Genomic DNA, 24,283 nt, shown 5'->3' on the forward strand with positions numbered 1-24,283 from the left:
GAGCTGTGCAAATGCATCTTCACTTAGCAGTCCTTGTATGCACAGCTGATAACTTTAGGCTTTGCATCCAGGGACTTTTCTCCCACTGCACAAAGGCTTTGCTTCCAGTTCTGTGGTGTGAAAAGCCATCCCCTCCTGCTGACAGTAAAAGCTTTTCTCCAGAATTTGAGCTTGCATCTCTCTATCCTTCCACCTCTTTAAGGACAGGTTATTTTCCTCCCTCTCTTTCCATTTCAGTCTTTGGAAGTTAACCTGGTAGCTGCTGATGAGTCAAGAGGTTGTCTTGGTGTTTATCAGGTAGGGGAGAGGCAGAGAAGCTTCTCTCACCAAGCTCAAGCACCTTCTTTGTGCCTTGTCTTTGCCTCTTAGAGCAGAACTGACAGCATGGGGTGTTCAGCTTCTGCAGTGCATCTGGGCAAAGCTCTTGATGGAGAGTGAGTGGCCTCGGTGGACTCCCCTAACTGAGCACTGTCCACAAAGGCAAGTTTGCTCCTAGGAGTCCTCCTGGGCAAGAAGCAAGACTAGCTATCCACCCAGCCACCCAAGCATGGTCAAACTTTCTGTTAAGAGGTTCCTAGGAAAGGCACTCTGAAATACCATGTGGTTTTCCTCGCAGGAGTGTGCATTCCACACAACAATACTCTTGTAGTGTTGTATTAAGGTGGGGTCATCTTCTCAGATCAGAATAAATCTGGTAAAACACTGTTTTTGATGGAGAAAGACTTACTGTGCAGCACAAATTTCTTCTGCCAGGTGGTCCCGAAGGAGTTTTTCAGTTTGTCTGTGACCATGGCAAGGTACTTCACTTCTCCTGTAATTACAAGTATCTTCAAGCTGGCCTGGGGCAGCCATGTAGTGCACAGCAGAAGGTCCAGCCCACCTATCCAGCAGAAGCCATTCTTTAGGTCAGTATAAGAGTGGTAGCTATGCCCCATACAGTGAGGACATTATGGCTGAAAGTCCCACTATTTGCACCCTTCCTGGCTCAATCCTGGCATGCTCTTGGAAGCATAGGACTCATCTTTGGGGGATGCTGCCCACGGAAGACCACTTTATTTCAGAGCCAAACCACCAGCGCTGCTTTCTGCAGTGCCCCATGAGATGCCCAGAGATAACAGCCCTCTGTGGTGTGGCCGTGGGCCAAGGCTCTGCTCTGAGTGACTCCTTGGGGAGGCTCCTCTGCCATCTACAGCAGCTGTCAAGAAATGCTGGGGCTGATGGGTGCTGCATCCCCAGGCTGCCCCATCTCCAAGGTAGGGCAGGGGTCAGAGAGCAGGACATTGCCACCCTTCTCATGGATGGCACCTCTGGGCATGTGCAGCCATCTTCCTCCTCTTGAAACAGTATCCACAGCCTGATTTTCAGGTTTTTCTCTGTCCTCCCTCCTGCATTTTGATAGTGCAGCCCAGCATCCATCACAGCTTGCAGCATGGGGTCCCAGGCACCTGCAGATGCTGTCACTTGTGGCCTGGGTCTTGCTTCCTTCAGACCTTTTCTCTTCACCATTTTCCCTCTGAATCATGCTGAGTCACCCTGACCTCAGTGGAGCAGCCTCAGGCCTGCCCATCAGCCTCTGGCCCTGCACCAGCAGTTGAGCAACCACTGCCCTGAGGTCATGCTGGAGTGGAGGTCTCCAGGGCAGTGGATGACCAGCTGGCCCTTGGGCTTTGCTCCCCAGCAGTGTCTGCATGCCATTGCACCACAGTCATGCTTTTCCCTATTACCTGGCTCCTGCTGAGGTGGTTGTTTATTGTCTGTTTGCCCTGGATGCAGTGCTCTGCTGTTCCTGTGGGAATAGGTGATTGCCTCGGTAGGGGATTGGGGAGGTTATGGGGAAGTGCTGTGTTTAGGGCTAGTGACCATCTGAGTCGACCAGCTGGTAACTCCCATTTGTCAGCCTGGCCTGTCCAGCTGGGTGCCTGCCTTTAATACAATTGCAGGATCATGTTTGATTTGTTAAAAGAAGGCAGTTGGAGGAAACCCCCTCTGCTCTAAGTGCATGCACTGTTTGACCATTGTCTCCAGCATTGTGTTTGCCTGTGGCTTCTGAATTTTTGCAGATAACCTTGGTGAGTTGGGTTCTGGCAGCCTACCCACCATGGAGTTCACCCCAAATGGCCATGGAGTGCACCCTGCATGTGCACAGCATGCACCCTCCACACTCACACTAAGCATGCTGCACACCCATGACATGCAGCCCATGCACTCATGGCATCATGGCATGTACCCCACACACCCAGCATGCCCAGTTCCATGGACACTGCAATCTTGTTGGGAGATGACATGCTGGGTGGCAGTGCTTGAGGTGATGAGAACTCACATCTTTGCTTTCAGTTCCCAGACCAAGTTTGCAGTTGGAAAAAAAAAGCAAAACCTGTCATTTTATTTGTCAGCTGAGGTAATTTTTTTTCTAGAAGCTGCTAAGGCACAGTCATCCTGGAACCCGCAGCGCTCTTACTAGAAACCATTAACTGGGTTAGACTGACTCACATAATGGAAGGTTGAATTGGCCCTAACACACGGCTGGAACATTGTTAGTGCCCAGTGCTGGTCCTGCTCTGGGGCAGCCATAGGTGATGTAGTGGCCTGTGAGCAGCTACAGCTCTCTTGCAGTTGGTGGTGACTGTCAGATGTCCCACATGTAGCCCTGGGAGTATGGGAATGGGGACTGAACAGGCTGAATTTCCAAATATTCCCAAATAATCTATATCTATAGATCTGTTCATCATAGATACTGCCAGTCAGGTATGAGTTGTGGAGTATAGGAGAGCCTCCAAAACTTCTGCTCCATGCTCAGGGCTTCCCAGTACCAGCACAGGCCTATGCAAGCAGAGCAGGACAAGCCAGCAGAAATGCATTACACATTGGGGAAAAGCAGACTGGCTTGGTCCCTACCATTTTGAGCAAGCCAGAATACATCTATTAGAAGGGGAGTCTTCAGTAAAAGTACCTGGGAACCTCTCCTCTCTGACTTTGGTGTCTTGAAAACAGCCTGTTTTCAGAGGTGCTGTGAGCAAGCCCTGTGTCCTGCACCTTGTGCTTGCTCAAGCAAACCCTCAGTGCCAGCTTCTCCCCATCCAGTTTCTGTCCTCATGTCTTGTACTTGATTATCTTCCCATCCGGTTTGTTACAGTAAAAAGCTGCTCATTTAGGTAATTTCCATCTAGCTCTAATTAAGATTCTACATGCCTGTTTATTCCAATGAAAAAAAGGGGTTCCTCTTGATTGCTTTTGAGTACGGAGCGTGCAGCCGGGTGCTCTTGACTTCAGCAGTATTTAGGAGCACGTGTAAGTGCTTTCCTGATCTGAACCAAAACTGCAGTAAATCTTGAGGACTCTCAGCAGGAGTCTTTCATCTCCATGAAGCCCTGTAAGTGAAGGAAGTGTTGGCAACTCTTGAAGCCAACAGAAAGAATGTGTAAATCCTGGCAAGGAGGTGAATTACCGTGGAGTTCAAAGCATGACATGCTCCTTTATGTACTCTATCTCAGTTGTCAGGAGGGAGTTAGCTCTTAAAATGTGGTGCTGGGGATGGGGACTGAGTTATTTTGTGCTTGCTTTTGTGCTTTTGTGTTTTGGCCTTTGCCAAGCATTCAGGTGGATGAGTGCTGCCCCATCCCACAAACTCCAGCTGGCTGAGCACTGTGGGAGGAAGGATGAAGCTGCTGTGGAGTCCATTATTTACTTTGGTGCTACAGGAGAAACTTTACAAAGCAGTCAGTCCATAGCTTAGGAAATATTTTTCTGCTGACCACATCTCTAGCTAGCAACTGCTCTCCCACTCTGGGAGTGAAGGCAGGAAGAGCAAAGTTCTAGCTGAAAGTCCTCCTTTTTCAAAATTAGTTTGATTTTTATTTTTTTAAGTACCCGATTGCTGGGTTATTCTTGGAGGTATCTTTAACTGAGCCTTGTGGGGTATTTCATGTCTTTGGCAAATTTTCAAGAAGGAGGTGTCTTAGTGATTCTGTACTACTCAGAGGTCTGCAGAGGATGCAGGCAGGTGGTAATGCCAGAAGGAAGGGATTAGAAGTCAAAATAAATGCAATTTATGCAAAGGCTTCATGAAGAAATTCAGCCTGATGAGGGCATGGAGCAGCAAAACACCTTCTTAAGGAGAGACAAAGCATCACTGCTTTGCTCGTGTGACACGGGGAAGGATCCAGCTCTCTTCCCCAGGGGATGGCCTGGTGCATCTTTTCCATCTCTAATGTCTCTGTTTCCTCATATCTGATGTAAATAATTTATAAGGCTTGAAACGTGATCATGGGGCCGTCTGTGCAGGAGGAGGATTAAAGCCTGGGGCCAGCACTGTGCAGGAGACCTGCTACCTAATGCAGTGCCTGTTCTCCATGGGCAGTATGCCAGGTGAACAAGTGCTGAATTAGTGCCTGAACGCTACTAGAGTAATCCCACCCAGTTCTTTTGTTCTTTCCACCCCCTTTTCCATGTCTTCTTCCCTCCTTCCTGCCCTTTTTTTCCTTTTTCTTGTAATTCTTTTTCATTCCTCCTTCCTTTTTTTAGCTCTTCTGTTTTTTCCCCTCTTCTCTGCTGTTTTCCCCTATTCTGTATATGAAAAGTCAGCATCTCTTTTTTCTAGGTTGTAGTCTTTGGCTGTAATTAGCTGTGGGTATTCTGACCACATAAGAACAAAAGAAAGGGCTTGTCAGTTCTGTACTAGTCTGGCTTCAACCTGGGGATGAAAAATCACTTGTGGACAGAGAGTGGAAGTCTGTGGAAAGCTGTGCTGGTAATGGTCTGAGAGACGACTTGAAGTGCCCAAGTGCAAGACCCTCGAATTCAGCCTAAGTAGCCAGTGAATGTCAGTCAAACCTGTAAGGCAGGCTCTGGTGTGAATAGCTGCAGAGCAACTGCAGCACAGTTTCACTGGCAGGTCCCAGGACAGTGGCACAGGTGTTTTAAACTGGGAAAGCAACGCAATGTAGAGACAAATCTTTCTGGTTGTGTTGCTCCCTCACTTGGCAGACTTGCTCCACGCCTAGAGCTCCGGAGTTTGAAGACAAATCAGAGTCCACAAGCCATTCTGAAGCAGCAGCCAGAGGTGTTGATCAAATATATGAATAAATAGAGCCCAAATTCCAGAGATGGGTTCCTTCCAGGAGAACTGCTTTTATCTACTCTCGTGTCCCTATGGAGCACCTCTTCTTTGAGGTAAAATAGAGACAGTTTGGGATGTTCAGCATGGAGAAGAGAAGGTTCTAGGAAGACCTTGGAGCACCTTCCAGTACCTAAAGGAGGCTACCAGAAAGCTGGAAAGAGACTTTTTACTAGGGCATGGAGTGACAGGACAATGGGGAATGGCTTCAGACTGAAAGATGGCAGGTTTAGGTTGGACATAAGGAAGCAACTTTTTTCTGTGAGGTGGTGGGGCACTGGCAACAGGTTGCCCAGAAAAGTTGTTGATGCTTCAAGACTAGAAGTGTTCACAGCTGGGCTGGATGGGGCTTTGAGCAACCTGGTCTAGTGGAGGATGTCCCTGCCCATGGCAAGGGGGATTGGAACTAAATGAAGCTTTGAAGCTCCCTTCCTACCCAAACCACTTTGTGATTCTTGAAATCCTGCAAGTTGTAATCTCCTATTTCAGTTGATCCATTTGCATTAATTGAGAGGGAAGAAACATGACATTTTCAGTCCATTCTCGAAGCAGCAGAGACATGCTTGTGCCAAGACACTGCTGGCAGCTGCTGAGGTGGCAGTTTCACTAGAAAGGTGGAGGAATGGCTGAACCCAGAGCCTGAGTATAGCACCCTTCACCTAAAGAGATGAGCTGGATCAAAGCACAGTAAAATACCCTGGTCAAATGTTAGTGAAATACAGAAATATTCTCTCAGAATATCACTTCTCTCTGATTGTCCAGGGAAACAGGTCAGCCTACCAAGTGCAACAGGAGTCAACAATAATTACATTTATAAGGGGCATTTGCTGACTTAATCTCTCCATGGCTTTGTCTTGGTATTTCTTGCTCTGTTTGTAGAGAGCTCATTTAAATGGGTAGCTGCTTGTCCCTCTGCCTGGGTGGCTGGTCTTGTCAGTCCTGCTTGTATCACTCGTGGAAGTAAATTGTAAGTATATATTATTTTTAAACTAAGGGCTTTCATTACATCGTACTCAGCAGCATGGTCTCCTTTTTGTGCCATCTCAAATTTATCCTTCGAATAACACACATAATTTTTTAGCATCATTTCAAAATGCTGCAATAATGTTATTGTAGATGCAACTATTGTAGCTATTTATAAGAACAGGATGCTCTCAGTTTCCTGGGACTGTACACAGTATTTTCATTTTTTGGCTTCTCTTTGAGAATTGTGTAAACCACTCTTTATTTTGAGCAAGCATCTGTTTTAGCTTCGCTATTACTTTGTCTTTTAGACTGAAAGGGGCCTCAGAGCATTTTAACCTCCTGCTTCCCCTGCCTTGTAATCCCCCCAGGGTTTGCCAGGCTCCTTCCCAACATGAATGGGGGCCGGAGGGGGAGCAGGGGAAGGAGAATTCACTTCCGATGAAGTCAGCCGGGCTCCGTGCTGCGGCGGGAGCTGGGCAGGACCCCCCATCCCGGCTCGGGCGCTGCCAGCGCCGATCAGCCAGCGCAGCCCTGAGCTCCGGAGCCGGGGGTGACTTCACTTCCCCGCTGCTGACCTCCTCATGGGAAGCTTTTCCCAACAGGAGGATGCATGAGGTTGTTAAATACTTCCCAATGTCTGGCTGAAGTTTCCCCTTTCCTAATTTAATTTTACTTTGCTTAGTTTGATTTAGGTGATGATTTAAGAAAAGGAGAAAAATCACTTTCTTCTTTCATTTTTTTTCAGTTTGAATCATCTTGCTCTACTTTTAAGTAGATAAAAATCCTTTGGTCTGTCACAGGTGCGGTGGATATTTTCTTTAGAGAGCATCTCCCATCTCCACAAATTGCTTTATCCCAATGTGAAGGGATATTTTAGAAAAAATTAGGTCATAGGTTAGAAAAAAAAGAAGAGTGCTTGAAAAAGAAGGAAGCACCAGGCATCTGTTCTTTTTTCCCACAGTCATAATTTGGTGCCACTTTCTTTTCATGTTTCCAGTGGTGGTTTATGGAGTTCCACCTCTGAACACCCATCAGCAGCAGAGACACTCAGTGCTGGGCAGTCCTTGTGTGTCTGCCCAGGTCCTCGGCTGCAGCAGGCCTGCAGATGAGTTCCTGTGAGGAGCAAAATGCAGAAGAGTGGGTCATCCCTCCTCCTTCTGTGGAGTTCTATGGAAGATAAAACACCTCACCCAAATCCATGGACTGTAAAGCTGGAGCTCAAAGCCCTGCTGAAGTTCCAGCTCCTCAGCCTTGGGCTAGGTCTTCTCCCAGAGCTGCTGGTGCTCAGTGGGGATGTCTGGCTATGTTGGGCCATGCTTGGCTCTTGAAGCATCTTTGAGTTCCACTGACCTTCTGCTCTTGAGGGTGGTAAAGGAATTTATGTCCATTAGAAAACACAACAGGTGGCAGAAGCCTTGAGAAATTTTGTATCACGAGAGCTAGGAGAAAGGAGACTGCTCCTCCTTCCTGTGTCTCCTCCTTCCCCTCTCCATCCTTCCTCTTCCTGCTTGGCACTCTCCTCTAGGACTCAACCTCCACTTAGGGGGGTGCCACCACCCCTCCTGGTCAGGAAGCCAGTAGTACAGCTGAGAGGTGCTGATTTTTGGAAGCGCTGTTAGATGTTTTTGTTTGCTCATCTTGGAGATTAAATGTAGGAACAGTTGCAGCTTGAGAAGACAGTAGCTTACAGTTGCATCTGACATATATTTCAATTTCTGTTATCTTTCTGCAGCTGTTTTCACAACACTCATATGAAAGGTCCACTTATCTCACTCCTTCCATGGTAGAAAAAGCTTAAGAAAACATTCCTGTTTGTTTGTATTGAAACTGGTATGGTTTGTGGCTTTTAATGTTTTCTTCAAGGGGTTTTTTGTTTTGTTTAGTTGTTTTTTTTTTTTTAATCATCTTGAACTCTTGGGCAGAAGGTATCAAAGCACTCAAGGGCAGAGTCTTATCTCTTCTACATCAGTCCAAAGGTAGAACTGTCACTGACTGTGGGATTGCACTGTCTTATTTCAGAGGCATGCCCTCTGTTTTAAAGAAATAGATTAATCCCTCTGCAAATGCACATTAATTTTCCACTCCCCTTTCTTACTCATTAAGGCATGTTGCCTTATAGTTACTAGGAGTCACGCAGACCTCCTATAACACCCCAGTTGCATCATTATTCAAGACCTTTTTTTTTTTAACTCTTCATAGAAATAGCTGTATCAGAGGGATAGATGTGGAGGAGTTAATTTGGCATCTTGGAGCAGTGCATTGATCCACTCAAATACAGCTTTGCATCTATGGTACCAGGGGTTGCACACATCTGTCTACCCTGCATGTAGCCAAGCACTGTGAAGTTTCAAAGAAAGCCTGGGAGCTGGGGAGATGGAGCCTGCCTGGTGCCTGCAAGCCTGGCCAGGTTTGGCATTGGAGCTTCTCTGGGACATGAGGAATTTGGGACTCGAGCTCCTCATGTCCTTTCCTTCTGTTGGCTGGTGTGGTCTCCTGCTGTTCAGGAGATGTTCTCCAGCAGAGCAGTGGTATTTGTCCAGCTTGAAAGGGTAGTCAGGGTCTTGTTTGTCTTTATAAGATTGCCTGAGAGGCTGCAGACTGGGGGAAGGAAAAGCTTGATTTCTCATGTGTGCGCTATCAGGTGCTGGGCTGAGACTGAGCTTGTCTGGTGGGGAGGCAGGGGGGTTTATGGTGTCATTGCAAGTCTTTGTGCCTCTGGTCATTAGGTAGATGCAAATCATAAGATTTTTAAATTGGCTGAAGTTGGCATGGAATAAGTGAGTCAGATGCTTCCCCCTTTGCAGTGGTCTTCCTGTCTGCAGATTGGCGGCAGGCACCAAGGGCTTCACTTGCTGCTCTGCTCCAGCAGCCTCAGGTCAACTGGAAACCGTTTCCAAAGGCTGCATTTTCCTTTGATCAGTGACTAGTGAACTCAGGTATTTAAGGTAAATGTTACAGCTTTCTGGGAACTGTCGCCTGAGTTGCCACATAAATGGCGTGAAATTATTGTCACTGAGCCAGTTTGGCTGACACAGGAATGTTTTCCACTTGTGTGGAGATACAAGAGAGGACCTCTCAGTGCTCCAGGATGCTGAGGAATTCAGCCTCTCAGCCTTTCTGAGAAGAGGTTTTCCTGCCTGCTTTGTAAACTGTGAAAACAAAATACACAGATGAAGAGAATTACCCGGGATCACGTAGGATGCTGCTGCACTCAAGATCAAAACCGTCATCTTCCATGTCCCAGTTTTCACTCCCATCTATTAATACACCACGCTATTTTTAGCCCTCTAAGTAGCCACGTTGTTTGTAATTAGCTTCACTAATAACTGTTCTTCCATACGCTGCAGGACCCACCAGCGGAGCAGCACGCTTTTCCGAGCCAAGCTAAATACAAGGGCGGCTAATAAAAGGCATCCGCATTTCCAGTTGGTTGCTGCTGAGCAGACACGTGTCCTTGCAGCTCTTGTGATCAGTCAGCTGCCTAAGTACAGCTCCTGCACTTGGGTTAAGGACGAGGTGTTGCTACTCAGGCTTTCCGGGGCGTTCCCCTGCTGACCTTTCAAGAAAGTGAAGCAGCACGGTCTCTCCCTCTCTCTGGCATGTGCTGAGTCAAGGCTGCTGCTTTCGAAGAGAGGTACGCAGTACCTAGAGCAGGAAATTTAATTAATGGCTGCAGACATCTCAGGTGACAGCTATACTTACACCCCAAGCGACTTGCTAGTTCCTGTAGGGATTGGGAGGTACACTTGGAGCAGCTGCATGGAGCTGAGTGACCAAACCAGATGCAAATCCAGCAGATGACTGCAGAGGAGATGATGCTGAGCTGCAGTTCTCGTGAATTCCACCAGTGACTGCAATTTTGCTCCATTAAAAACACAATTGCTTCACCAGTACCAGCATAAAGCTACCTAAGCAAACAGACACACTAGTAATTAAGAGGAACAGACTGTTTTCACACGTTTGCTTTTAAGAATCCAATCTCCAGACTTTCAAGCTCAAAATAAGGCACCCAAAAATGCTCTCCAGCATGCAGAAAATGAGGAGCTGAATGACTGCAGTGCTGCATCACCTCACCACGTGTTTGCTATGTGACTTTTGCACCAGCTTTGTGTACAACAGCAGTTGTAGGGGCAGCCAAATGAGGTCCCCTTTTGGAAAACCCACGTCAGAGGGTTTTTAACTTGAGAGCTGTGACCTCCTGTGAGAGCGCGGCTCACTTGCCTCCAGATCTGCAAGATCTGTGAGAACGTCACCATGTTTTGCATGTGAGGTTTTTTTTGCTCTCCCTCTTTGATATAAATGTATTGAGATGGTTATCTTTAACTGTGCACACACGCATGCAGGCCAAGCTGGTTCACTGAACACTGGCACAGGCCTTGTGTGCTTAAACCAGCGGTCTTTATTCAGGCAAAGCCCCTGTTGATTTTTCCTTGCTTCTGTAAATTCCAGAGCCTTGGTCCAAAGCTAGCAGTGCACATTTGTTTGCCTTTGTATCGTAATACAGATGGGCAATCCTTGTAATACAGCTAAATTTATTTACTGATAAAAATGTGCAGAACTGTGATAGGTTGCTACATAGGTTATTATTGATTTTGTTCTTTTTATTCCTGCAAAACTGGCTAGGTTAAATGCTATATTAGACCAAACAGACCTCTCTTATTTTTTTCTTTTTTTTTTTCCCACCAAAAATTGAGCTGGCAAAATGGTCTTTTTATTTGAAAGAATCTCCTAATTTGGGTCTAATATTGTACCACACATCCTCCAAAGCACCGACAAGGCTAGATTACATCTGTGGCCAGTTCATTTCCTACTCAGCACTTTATTTGCATCTTGGCAAGAAGATATGACAGTTTTCCCCCCTCCTCCCTGCATACTGATTTCATATGTAATGCATGTTTAGACATTTTAAAGTCAATTTTGGTCATATAGCATAACTGAAACAAAAAACACCAATTCAAGCCCCAAACCCAAAAATTAAAAACACTAGTAGGAAAGTCTCAGAGGATGACCTAGAAAAACAGGAGGGTTTCTCTGAGGTAAGTGGTCTTCACAATAGTGCTTACTGGGTCCAGTTCTCATGTTCTTCAGATGAATTCCCATGGGAAGAGGTGGACAGGAAGATCTGAGTTGGGAAAGCTTGGAGCAGCAGGTTGCTTGTTCAGCCCAGTACAGGTGTATCAGGGGAGAGATGGATGACCTGCTGAGACAGAAGGATGCTGATGCTTCAGGAGCAAATGGGTGTCACCTGTTATGACTGGTAATTAGGCTGAACATAAAAAGAAAGTTTCTAATTTTTGGGGAAGCTTTTTAATAAAAGTTTTGGGATTAAGGTGTTTGGTGTGTTTCTGGACAGGATTATGTATTTGCCTGAGGTGGGTGCTTATGGAATTCATGCTCCAGTGAGGCCTTTCTCAATCCTATTTTAAAAAAAAGGGAAGAAAAATATGTATATGAAAATAAGTCTGAGGTTTCAGGAGAGACTAAGTTGGCCTGGTTTTATTTCTAAATGGCTGACCCCATACAGAGCTTGTGCTCCAGTGAAGGAATCAGTTTCATTCTGAAGCTGAAAAAATTAAGTGCTGAGAATGACATGTGAGGGTGTGGTTATGTGGCCCTTCTCACCCAGTGTGAGTGTGCCCATGCCACAGTTGGTCCCGCTGTCTTTCCTCTTTCAGACTGATCCCATCCCTGCTGTTGGTTTCTGGGTACACATGATTTTGCAGCACTGCAACACTGACTTGAACAACATCTAACCGAGAGAAAAATCACAGTCTAGCTTGTTCTTGATAGTCAGTTCCCTGCACTTGTCTGACAAAGAGCCTTTGTCCCCAGGGCAAGTAGGGAAAACAGAAGTCACCCTGAGCAGTGCTGGAGCTGCAGTGTGGAATGTCCAGCAGTGGGTCCCCAGTCTGAGAGGAATGTGGACCTATTTTAGCAGGTCCAGAGGAGGCCACGGAGATGATCAGAGGGCTGGAGCATGTCACCTGTGAGGAAAGGCTGAGAGAGCTGGGATTGTTCAGCCTGGAAAAGAGAAGGCTCTGGGGAGACCTTAAAACACCTGAAGGGGTTACAAGAGGTCTGAAGAGGAACTTTTGACAAGGACAATGGAGTGATAGGACAAGGGGAGTGGCTTCATACTGAAAGAGGCTAGGTTTGGTTTGGACATGAGGAAGAAATTTTTTTATGATGAGGGTGGTGAGATGCTGTAACAGTTTGCCTACAGTAGATGTCCGTGCCTGGAAGTGTTCAAGACCAGGTTGAATGAGGCTTTAAGCAACCTGGTCTACTGTGCCTGGAAGCTGTCCCTGCCCATGGCAGTTGATTTGGACAAGATGATCTTTAAGGTCAGCTTCCAACCCAAACCATTCTGTGATTCTGTGAAATGCTAGCCATGAGAAGAGCTCTTATTTTCCAGTCCCTTCCAGGTAGGAGGAGATTAAGGTGACCATCTCAGGCTTCTGTCTTGGGTGTGGAGGTCTTGGGGTTTGGTGGATCTGTGTTGGTTCCCACAGCCCTGCCATTGTCCCTCTCCCCACTTGCAGGCAAGCTGACAGAAGCATTGTGCCCACCCTGGGCTCCCCTTGCCCACAAAACCTCACAGCTGGGCTGCAAGAACAGCAAATGGGCTCCTCTGTTCTGGCAGGAGGCTGCACGGCAGCCTGTGTGAAACACTTTAGTGGCTCTGAGGTATCAGCACAGGGTGATTCATACATGGGGTTTTCTCTCACTTTCTGGCACGTGAAGTTGGGGAGGTGTTTGGAATTTTCTCCCCTCACAGCCCCTGCTCCCCAGCTCCCCTCTGAAATTTCTATGAGACACCCATAACCCCTTGGGAGACCCTTGGGGTATTTCCTTCACTTCCCCAGCAGCGATTTCTTGGTGAGAAAGTTCTCTGAGGCTTGACCTCAGATCCTGTGGCTCACCAGAGTCTACAAGATGCAGGCAGGCAGCAAACACAAAGGTCACATATGGCTGGGTGCAAAAGAGCCTGTGTGGTCATTCAGGGTTGCTTTTCTCAAACAGACTTGAAAGAAGATGTCTTTATCTTTTTCTGTCATTACTTTCACCACTAAATTATTTGCAATTTAGCTGTTGTCCTTCAGTCAAAACACGGGGTGGTGGGGAAGCATCCCCCGTGTTTAGGATTGTTTTGCACCCAGTGTGTGGCTGGGTTGGGGTTTCCCTGCTGTTGGGGATGTTAAAGACCCTGACCCCAAGCAACTCTTCCTGAGCACTGTGTCCTCACTTGGACAGTCACTCACTGCCAAGCAGGGAAGTGATGAGCACAAACCCCCAGGCTGACACATCTGTACGCTGGAGTCCCAGTCCCAAAAGCTGTTGCATGCACTGCCCCTGCCATGGGTGTTGGCTGAAGCATCCACCAGCAGGAAGGGTCACATTGTGGTTGATTTAGTGGTACTTCACTCAAGTGGACCCTAATGTTTGTCTTGGAGCTCCTGGTGTGCATGTTTCATCCAATGACCCCCAAACCACCTTTCCGTCTGCCACTCTGGGTGCTGTCTTGCTGGCCAGATATCATGCCCTACATTTTATTTCTCTGATAACATGTTCTGATAGGTTTTTTTCTTCCTTCTTGTTTTCTTCACAGATTTATCTGGAAAGTATGACTGACAGGAGCAGCTTACTCACCATTAGATAAGTATTGCAGATGACTCATGCTGGAGTATTGATAGCTGCTGCTGAGATGGATGTCCTGTTTTATAACAGCTGTAGTGTGATGCCAAGAGCCAGGAACCTTAATTTCACTATCCATGCTTTTCCATGAGTGTGCTTTGGGTCTCTGGCACCTTTTCTCCTTGGTTTGTCCATCTAAAGGGTTCACAGGGAGGGGAGGTTTTGCTTCCCTCAGTGGGGTGCAGGGTATGGGGCAGCTCATGCCACCTTGAAATGAAAGCTAGTGTTGAAAGGCTGCAGCTTTTATAGCTGTTCTCCAGGACATGCAATATTTGTCTTTTTAATAGATGCCATTAGTGACTTTCCTCGATTCTTTGCGGTTTTTTTTGTTTTGTTTGTGTTTTTTCAGAGCCATTATACCCCTTCTTCAGCAGAACTAACCAGAAGGTGTAGAAACAGGTAAGGCAGCTGCTGTTGCAGCATGTTACTTCTGAATCATTAAGGGAAAAATACTGGCTGCAGTAGAGTGCAAAAAAGATCCCCATTGACTCAATGGCAAGTGAGAGTTGTACCCAATGTACTCAGCTCCATGAGAGGCTCTGGAATTACTACATTCAGGGACAAATTTACAGGCTACCTGAGTGCACGTGTCTGAACCTCCCTCTGCCTCCAAAACCACTGGCCTCAAGGCTGTGTGAGCAATACGTGATGAGATTTAAGAAGTGATGAGCAATAGAAAGGAGCCTGCCCTTGGGGGAGATGCAAAAGGAGCTGAGCTGTGAAGGTGGGGGACATGCACAGGATGACAGGAGCTCCTGGGGAGGTGTTAACCCACATGGGATGGCAGGGGACTGAGATGACTTTAGCTTGGATGGGTGCAAAGGACCATACAGCAATGAGGGAAATTTGGAGTTAAAAGGAGAAATTTTCAAGGGAGCATTGCAGCGAGGGCCATGCTGCCAGTGATGGCAGCTCGTGTGGCTCTGTCCCAGGTAACTACCTGTGCATGAGTGGTGTCACTGGGGATGGCTGGGACCCCACCTGTACCACACTCTTGAGCATCACCTGTGGTTCACACCATGCTGAGGGTGTTTGGTTTCCATGAAGGTGCTGAGCCATGACTGAGAAGCTTGAGGGAGAACCCTGAGCAGTGTGTCCCTTTCACCAGCAGGAGCCTTGGGCAGGACCTTCCAGTGGGGCAGTGGAGGCATGTTAGGTGCTGCACCTGATTTCTCAGCAAACATGAACCAGAGCCTGGAAGAAAAATCTGGCTCGAGGATCTGTGCTGTGTCCCAGCAGCATGATTTGAGTCTCAGCATTTACTGTGAGGGTGGTGAGACACCACCTCACTAGAGCAGGTTACCCAGAGAAACTGTGGATGCTTCCTGTGCAACACTTTCATCCGTGGAAATGTTCAAGGTTAGGCTGGACAGAGCTCTAAGCAATCTCATCTAGTGAGAAACGTCCCTGCCTATAGCAGGGGGGTTGGACTAGATCATCCTTGAAGGAACCTTACTACCCAACCCATTCTGTGGTTGTATGATTTTGATACTTTGCTACATTCATTGGAGCTTGTGTTCTTCAGGCTGTAACAGCACTTTGGAGTAAAGAACTGGGTAATGATCATGTGTGAAATAAAAAAAAACTTATTGCGTCTGGCTCCAGCAGAAACCCCTGCATGATGGCTTGTAACATAGTCTCAGTTAGGTCCCTGCCTCATAGAGTAGAAAATGCCTTTAAGCCCTCCTCTGTTTAGGCTCTGATTCACAGATATTCATATGCTATGAAACTACCTCAGGACTAAACTTTTTTGAGTGATAATCTGGTGTTGCTCTTGGTAGAAAGCACAGGAGTTTGGCATTTGGGGATCGTGTAGCATCAGTCAGTGAATGCAAGGGCCAGGGCATCAGGAATTTTACTAGCAGGTTCTTCCCCTTTTTGGCCACGTCCTCCCACACTGGCATGTCTAAAAAAGCCCCAAATTCTCATGAATGCTCTTAACCATCACTTGGTGGAAATATTTTTGGGGTAGAGAAATGAGGGCACTTGTCCCTGCCCCATTCACCTTGCATCTCTGGGGTCAGGATGGAAGCTCAGAGGCAGGATCTGTGCTTCCCCCGTGGGTGGGCTCAGCTCTACATATTCAAATTGAGCACCCAGGCATGTCACCTCAGTGCAGCACGCACTGAGAGAGGCACAGGGGCTTTCCAGCCCTGCAGGCCATTATTAGTAAGAGGGTTTGTGTGTGGTGTGTCTTCTGGTTCAAGCTGTGAACTGCCACTGGGCTCTAAAAACTGCCGGTGAGCCTTGGTAATAGTATTGCAAAAAGTTTCCGAGAAGCATAATAACTTCCCTAAATCTATATATTTTTTATGTCTGAAGATGTTTGTGCATTTGTTTATGCTGAAAGTTTGCTGACCCCAGCAGAAGGGATTTGTGCTCTTGCCATTATTTGGGAAGCTCAGGCAGGTAGTGGATAAGGATAAGGAGATGATTGTTGGGGTTTTGTTTCTCTCTTTGTCAGTTTGAGATGGTGGATTTGGGGGCATGTTTGAGGGTTTGGTGAGTAGGTAGAACAATTTATAATAACGTGAATGGCCTGTATAGTAACTTCAAGATTGTGCCAGCTAAGCAAATAGATCAGGGATTACAGATCCCAGGGCACCTCAAGTCCAAATAGGTTTTTAAATCACACAGGTCATTTTAAAAGAGATAATTAAGTTTCTGAGTTCCTCAGTAGTGCCTACAAATGTTCCTGCAAATGGCTCATGAAACACTTGCAGTCTATAACTTCTGCCAAAGGAAAATGTGCTGTTAGGTGGAAATTAGCTGCCCATGTGGCATTTTCTGTCTTGGAGTCTCAGGGAGTTTTACTGAGATGTGTTAATACAGCTGTGCTGAAGGTACTACTCATCTGCACGCTCTGATAACCATCCTCAAGTGAAATGAATCCCTGTGGAGCTGTTTGAGATCTTGCTGTTCCTAGTTCCCAACCTAGCTGGTTGCCAAAAGCTGCTACTCACAGAGGCAGGGCTAAGGATGAGCTAATGTGTATCTGCACCTTATCCCTTGTTCTGTATGAGCACAAACCCATCTTTGCTTACTGGGAGAACTGGAGCACCAGGTGGGAAGCTGAAATGTGGCATATCTATTCTGCCTCCCCTTACTGGGGCAGTGGAGGATTAAGGGCTGGAAGTGCACTGAGGTGGAGGCAGTGACATGCCAGGTGCTGAAGTTAGGCTTTGAGAGCAGTTTTGCCCTCTGGAAGTGTCTGCTTTTTTGCACTTGACTGGTTGGCAAGGTGGGAGTCATCACCCCCCATGTAGGTCAGCAGTGCAGCTTTTGGTTTATGCTGCAGCCAGGGGCGATCTAGTCAACACTGTCCATAGGTTTTCAGGTGTGATGGACCCCTGATGAATGGGACAAATTGCACCTTCATCTTCCTTGGCTGTGGGGCAGATTCTTCTTCACCTGCAAAAGCACCCTGTGCCGACTTGTTTGGATGCAGGTGCCAAGGCTGCAAACACCTTTCTTTGATGAGATGTGGCATGCCCCAGCCAGCTCACTCTGACTAGATAGGATACTTCAGATGGCTCTAGGGTAGGTGAGATGAATCCTACACCTGCTGTAGCATTGCTCATGCCCTGGGCTGTCTGGGGAGAGAGGGGGGTGTTAAAGCAAGTTTAGTGTGTCCTTCTTGCAGTGAGTCTGACTTCCCATCCTTTTCTGAAGAGGATGGTGGTCAGATCAAGGCCAGCTTGGAGAAGGGAAAGCTCCTGTAGGTCACTTGCAATTTGGCAGTGGCTGAGTCACCCACAGTCTGTGCACCCACTGCATCTGTGACCTGTGGATGTGATGGGGAGGCAAAGTAGGACTTGAGGGCATGGCACAAGAACAGTGCGGAATCTTTTCAGGAATAGTGTTGTTTGAGGCAGTACAGGGACAGTAAATACTGTCCTTTTCCTCAAAGATTCAATGAGTTTTGTGGCAAAGGTTGCTTGCTGTCTTGGCTCAAGGATTTCATAATTTTAACGCTTGCCTTCTGGAGGTCCTCAGGCCACATGAGCATGGGGAGCATGGGCTGATGGGTGCTTGGTGAGCATTCTTACACACATAGATGGTTGTGCCACTGAGCTCTGGCTGTGTCTCTCTCCAGCTCCCAGCACCTTCTCCCTTTTAGATGATCCCTGGTGCAGGTGTATGGGGCTGGCTCTGCCATCTGCACTGATTATGGTGGCAGCAGATTTCCCCCCTGCAAAGGGGGTTCTCCCTTGCTGCTGCAAAGCTTGAGCAGGGAGCTGCTCCAGCTGACCCTGCTATTGCAGCAGATCTATTGATGTACTATGAACAAGGAGGAGGGGAAGCACCTGGAGACACATCTGCATTGGACCATGTCACACAGCTGTCCTAATTGGGCAGCAAGCCCAGTCAATAGGTCTGCCCAGTGCCAGTGTCCTGCACATATGGCCTCACTGGCCTGGCTGCCTGTCCCAGGTAGTGTCAGTCTGTACAAGGGACTGGTGCTTGTTTGGTTGTGTCTTAAAGCCTTGATTGCTATCAGATCACTACCCCAAGCCTCCCCCTGCCTAATTTTTCTCTTTGCATTTGGAGTTGCAGCCTCAACTGAGTGAAAACACTCGAGCTAAACCCTGTGCCCCAACGGCTGCTCATCTGAAAGTGCAGAGCCAGCTCGCAGCAGCTGCTAAAATAGCAGAACTGAAGTGGGGAATGAAAAGTGAGCTGGTGATTAAGACCCAATTTCCTGTCGTGGCCCCGCAGTGTTCCTGCCGGCAGTGGAGACATTGGCAGCAGTGGTGTGAAATGTCTCAGCCTTCTGCCTTGGGCTGGCTGAGCACTTGCAGTGCCCTGTGCTGCTCGCTTGTCTCAGTGCTTTGTGGATGCTGGTTTAGCTGAGCTCAAGGGGATGATGAGGATCCTTTTTAGGAAGGGGGGAAGAGTAGGGAGTCCATGCAGGCTGGTCCTGGCTGAGATGGAGTTGGAAGCAGCCGTGGTGAGACTCAGACCAGCCCTGAAACAGGATGATGTTAGTTGCTTTTTGTTACCTGGAAGACATGGAAGAGTGCACAGGATTTGGGAGCACTGGAAACACTGGTCCTCTGGATCTTTTTCTCCTATCTCTGCCAATAATTTTCCTTTGACCCACCATTTAGGAGTGGGAGAGAAGAAAATGCAAGAAAGAGAAATTGCTGCTGAAGGGATGGTGAAGCTCCCAAGCTGATGCTGTTTGTTCCAAGGGCATGGGGGTTGTTCACCTGTCCTACTCTTTGGTCCCTCGTGTACCTAAATGTTGTAAAAGAGCAATTGCATTAGAATTAATTTGTCTTTTTGGACTTCTTGCATCAAAAGTTCATTCAAGAGAAAACATAAAAAACTGAGTGCAAAGATGATGCGGAGCTGATGGCTCTTCCTCTAAGGACACTGTTCCTCTTGCACTTACTAACATGCTCTATGTGCATGAGTATCAAAGGCAGCTTCTGGTTTTATTCTCACCCTGGAAGTGCAAATCACTGCTCTCCTATCTGTGCTCCAGCAGCTCCTAGGTCTGTGTTGTAGAACCTGATGTGTCTCAGCAGTCCAAATCACATCGCTGTAAACTGTATCCTTACTGATTGGAGCAGTAATGTGCAGCACAGAGAGGGGACTTTCTTGCACTTCTTCATCCTTTGAAGAAAGCCAGTTGCAAAACCCACTGCAGAGAGCCCAGAACCCCGCAGACCATGGTGCTTGCTCCGCACTTAGTGGTCACCCCATTTCTTTCTGTGTTTGGAAGTCAGAGCAGCTCCCATCACCCACCCCTCTTAAACCCACCAGAATCTCTCACTAACTTTTACTCTGCAAAGGTGAGTTACTGCTTAATTGGGCAGCATGAGCGACCACTGCTTGAAACTGTTGGCTTTTGCTCTTCCTGGCTTCTCTTGGGGTCACCTGCATCTCCTCCAAGCTGCCCCTTCCTCTGCAGTCATGCAGCTCCCAGTGCGACTGGCATGGCTGGGAAGGCATCTGTTGTATGTGGTCACATTATTGCCCTGCTTAAATCTGATCAGTTTGAAGGAAATGCAAATAGAAATGTAAAAGTATTTTTCACAGAACAAGTAGTAGCACATGGGAGAGACTCTCACAGACAGTGAGGGAAGATGTGAGGCAAGCTATTGGGGAAGATGTGCTGTTTCACAGCAGCCAAGGCAATTGCCCTGAATTGGTATCCTCTACTGTCACTACTTTCTTCCAGCCCAGGAGTGCTCCTCTGCTGGTGTGCAGCCTGGGGCATGCATGGCCAACATGCAAAAGGCAAGGAAGGGGTGAGGGGGGACTGTTGATCCTGAGCCTGGCAGAGCATCACACGTCATCTTTCCTGTGTGAGGAGGAGCAGCTTTTTTGTAGAGAGAGACTTCCTGCGCTCATGAAGAGACTTGTGTGATATCCTCTGCCATGGAGGAGAGGGATATTTTATGTTCTTCTGGTGCCTTTCATATCAGAGGAGTTCAAACTGCTTTTAAGACTATTTTCATAGTCCTGAGGAAGGGATGAGCAGTAGGTTTTGCATGAAATGTCCTTTCCTTTCCTGCCGGGAGAACAGCACACAGCTGTGCAGCTGCAATGCTGGGAGCCAGAGCTTTTCCAACGTACTGACTTCTGCTTGCCAGCAAAGCAGCACCTCAGCACAGTGTCATTTCAGGAGTCAGGAGGAAGAGCTACCCAGAATTGTTTTGAGTGTTTTAGGAGCTATTTTGAAGGAGAATGGATTAAAGGAGAGGAAATAGTGCAGACATGGAAGGTAAACAGCTGCATTTTGAGGTGATAGCAGGGAACAGACTGCAGATTAATTTCTACCATACAGATATAAAACACTTCCTTCTTTGATCAGAGAGATGGAGGAAACAATGCTTGGTTGAAAGAAACTGCATAAGCTTGGTCTGGTGGCACCTGGCTTATTCCCTAGTCCTGGTTCCCCAAGCCAGCAAGGCTATAGAAAACATGAAGAATATGGAAAACCAATAAACTTTCTCCTTGTATCCAAGGCAGAAGAGTGTTCTTCTGGGATGATCCAAATGTCTTTAACTAAACTCCTGCAATGGATCTAAGCCAGAAGAGTGTTCTTCTGGGATGATCCAAATGTCTTTAACTAAACTCCTGCAACTGAGAATGGCAGTTTTGTTGGCATCTGTTAGTCACAGCACAGAAAGGCAGCAGGTTGTGTCACCATCCTGACTTCCAGGTGATGGTCACAGGGCAGGGAGGCCATGGAAGAAGCAGAAAATTTGGTGGAAGAGGAAAGATCTGCTGTAGTGAGGAGACATGAGAGATTGGACAGGATGATCCCAGTGTCCATGTCAGTCTGTGGAAGAGGACCGGTGTTTGCAGCTCACCAGTGTGTCCTGATGTCACTGAGGATGGTGTGCAAATGGCAGCTCCTCATGCTGTGCTCTTTGTCTAGAGCTCTGTAGTCATCCACCAGCCTGTCTTGGATGACTTCTCCAGTGTGATCCATGGTCATGGCCACATCTACCAAGCAGTGCTGGCATTTGGTGTAAGTCAGGAACTGCATGGGAGAGCAACCGGGGATGACCCTGGCTGGCATGAGCCATTTTCAGTGGTCTCCCTGCTCTGCTTTCTGGCTTTGCTCAGTCTGGTGGTGGGAGATGTGCTCCCACTTTGCAGTGTGTCCAGCCCAGCCCAGAGGCTGCAGGTCACACTTTGATGTGCCCACACTTTGCCAGCTTGGCTCGCATGCCAAGTCCACGTTCATCATAGCAAGTGTCAGCAGCAGAGCCAAAGGATTCCCAGGGTGTGATGGATTCTGTTTGCAAAGCCTGCAAGGAGATAGAAAAGGTCATTTTGTCTGGGGCAGGGGAGGAGGAAAGAGGTATAAGGAATGATGCCATGTGAATTGTTTCATTCCCTTGAGGAAAACAAAGCATCTCTGCAACAACTTGATGATCCTGGAGATCTTTTTCAACCTTAATGATTCTGTGATTCTGTGATTCTGTGACAGGAGAGCAGCATGGAAATAAAAACTGAGATAAAGAAGAGATAAAAAAACTGAGAGAAAGAAAGAGATAAAAACTGCCTTGCTCCTTAGCAACCTTCTCTTGCATCTCACCTCATTGGGTCTCTTTACTACCAACAGTAGGGAATAAAAAGGCTGGGAAAAAAAAAGCCACAAGATGAGTTTTGAATGGATGCCAAGTTTGATTTAATTAGATGTATTGAATTTGTTAACTTCTGAACGATGTGGCTGTCACGCAGCACAAGTGACGAGCTGCGAGCGGCGACGGCAGTGTGGCACCGACCTGCCAAAAGGCTCAGCAAAGCAGAAGGATTGACCTACTTCCCTGGGCTCCATGGAGAGCACAGGCGACTGCCCTCCACTTGCTGTTGCTGTGCTCCCTGGAGGGCTGTGCATCCCTCTGTGCAGGGGAGAATTCAGCAGCCCAGCATTGCCCATCATCTCCAGCACGAGCCCGGGGCTGGATAAATCTCCGTGTGCCCTTGGGAGGCAGATCGCTCAGAGCAAGGGCTCCTGCTTTGTCCTGACTTCTGTCTTCTGGCTGACACTGATTTTCAGCTTCTCCCACCTAGTGCAACCTTAAAAAAATACCAGTGGTCTCTGATAATGGGCCTAAATGCTGTTGCAGCTGATAAGGGTGATAAAATCACCCATGCACACTGCCATGGCAACCTACGGCCCTTCGGTCTTGATGTGTGTCTGCTCTTTGGTGTGAGCACTGATGTGTGCGTTTGTTTGAGACTCGGCCTGGGAATCACCTGAATCTGGAGGATTTGTTTTCTGTTAAGAGCTCTGACATGGGTGCGGATCCACTGAAGGGCTCCTTGTCTTGCTGGCCGCCCTCAGAGTGGAGCAGAGCATGCCTTCCCTTGCACGTTGCTGAAGCTCTGGCAGTGCAAATTGCATCTTGAAAGATTTGTCAATGCCAGGAAAGAGGCTTCCGAAAGAGAAATTTGTTTCCAAATCAATTCCATAATGGTTATCATGAGGAACTGCTGCGTGACTGCTCCCAGGTCTGCCATTGTGCAATGCATGTATAGATCCAGAGTCCTTGTGCAGTGACCATAGGATCCCTTTGAGATTGGAATGTCCTGGACAGGTAACATTCCAGCTAAAGAATGTGGCAGTCTGAATTGCTGCTAGTATAGTCCAGGGTTAGGAATCAAAAAGGACCTTTGCATAATATCCACAGACGTTTATTCAGCTGCATGGTGAGATGTTCAGGTCCCAGCACCCCCACACAGAGGGACTCACTTTTCTCTCTACCGGGGCCTGGGGGCAGACCCTGGTCTCGGGGGAGTACAAAGATAAGGGCCAGTCAGGGAATAGGGAAGATGTGGCTCAGGAACATAGGAACAGGGGAAGGAGCCAGTGGGGTCTAACAGCTTTTTGAGGGAAGCTTCTTGTGTCTCCTTAGAACAGGGAATGCCCTGCCAGGGTCTCCACAATAGAAGTCCCAACAACTGAGTGGCATTCTGATGTTCTTCCCCTGGTCCCAGCCATGAGCCAAACTCCATGCATTTGTTTGACAGTCTTCTCCATCTCTCATTAGTGTAGATGCAATAATATGTCCTGTCAAACCATGTATGTTAAGTGGTGAAGAGCGAATGTGGATTTCCTGGGCTTCCAGCACAGAAGTGGTGCTGTTGTGATAGGGAGTGTTTGCCAAGATCTTTGGAGCACGAGGGCTCTGACAGAGATATTTGTGAAGTGCACAAGTATAGAAGTGCTGCACGAAACCATGGTCTGGGTTGTGCTGAATATTGCTGCGTGACTGAATGAGATGTTGACGTGTAAGGGAAGCTTTGGCACGCCATCAACCTCCCTGATTATTGTCACTATTAAGTCCAGATTGGAAACACCAGGCCAGGTAGTCACCTAATATAGTGGGGAACTTGCTGTTTCAGTGGGGAAATGAGGCAGAGCAGCATTGGGGAAGTTGTTTGAGGTCACACACAACTGAGATGTTATTTCCCACCACCCAAGCTCAGGCCTTCTCCTCTTCTTGCCTCAAGTGTGGCTTCTTCTCCTGGGCCTACAGCATCACTCAGCTTGAGGAGGGAAGTGTTGCTTGGGTGGGGAGATGAAAGAAAAAATGTTATTTCATTGAGCAGTGTCAAGAAATTATATGGGAAGAAGAAAAAGAGGATGGATGGAAGGAATCACGCTGTCTTCTCATGCAGTGAAGAAATGTCTTTGTAGCATTGAGGCTGCTTTCAGGGTTCATGATTCAGCTTTCAGGTTGGTTGTTGATAATTGGGATGTTTTCATTTTGACTTCACCTATTGACAAGGCAGTAAGAGCTCTGTGAGGACGCGTATCTCTCCATCACATATGACTAATTGTATTGGGACAGCCGTGAGCACAATAACACTTCTGTTTTCCTCCAGAACAGCTCCATTACAGACTGCCTGGTAGCTGAGCCCCAGCAAGTGTTTTTGCAGTTTTGCTGATTGTGCAGCCCAGATAACCTGTGAGAGAGCAAACATGGAAAGTGTTGAATATTCAGCTCAAAACCCAGAAAACAGTCTTGTTTCACT

General features: G+C 47.5%; 1 long non-coding RNA gene across 2 annotated transcripts in view; it reads left to right on the forward strand.

Annotated features, from left to right (window-relative positions):
- The window catches only part of LOC108961995 (uncharacterized), a 131,901-nt gene that overhangs the window by 96,154 nt on the left and 11,464 nt on the right, over positions 1–24,283 (forward strand). For both annotated transcript variants that reach the window (XR_007776988.1, XR_001990430.3), the window contains exon 5: positions 13,689–14,173. This is a non-coding gene — a long non-coding RNA (uncharacterized LOC108961995). The remainder of the gene's footprint in view (positions 1–13,688; positions 14,174–24,283) is intronic.

This window comes from Serinus canaria, chromosome 2, assembly GCF_022539315.1.
Source record: "Serinus canaria isolate serCan28SL12 chromosome 2, serCan2020, whole genome shotgun sequence".
Lineage (NCBI taxonomy): Eukaryota > Metazoa > Chordata > Aves > Passeriformes > Fringillidae > Serinus > Serinus canaria.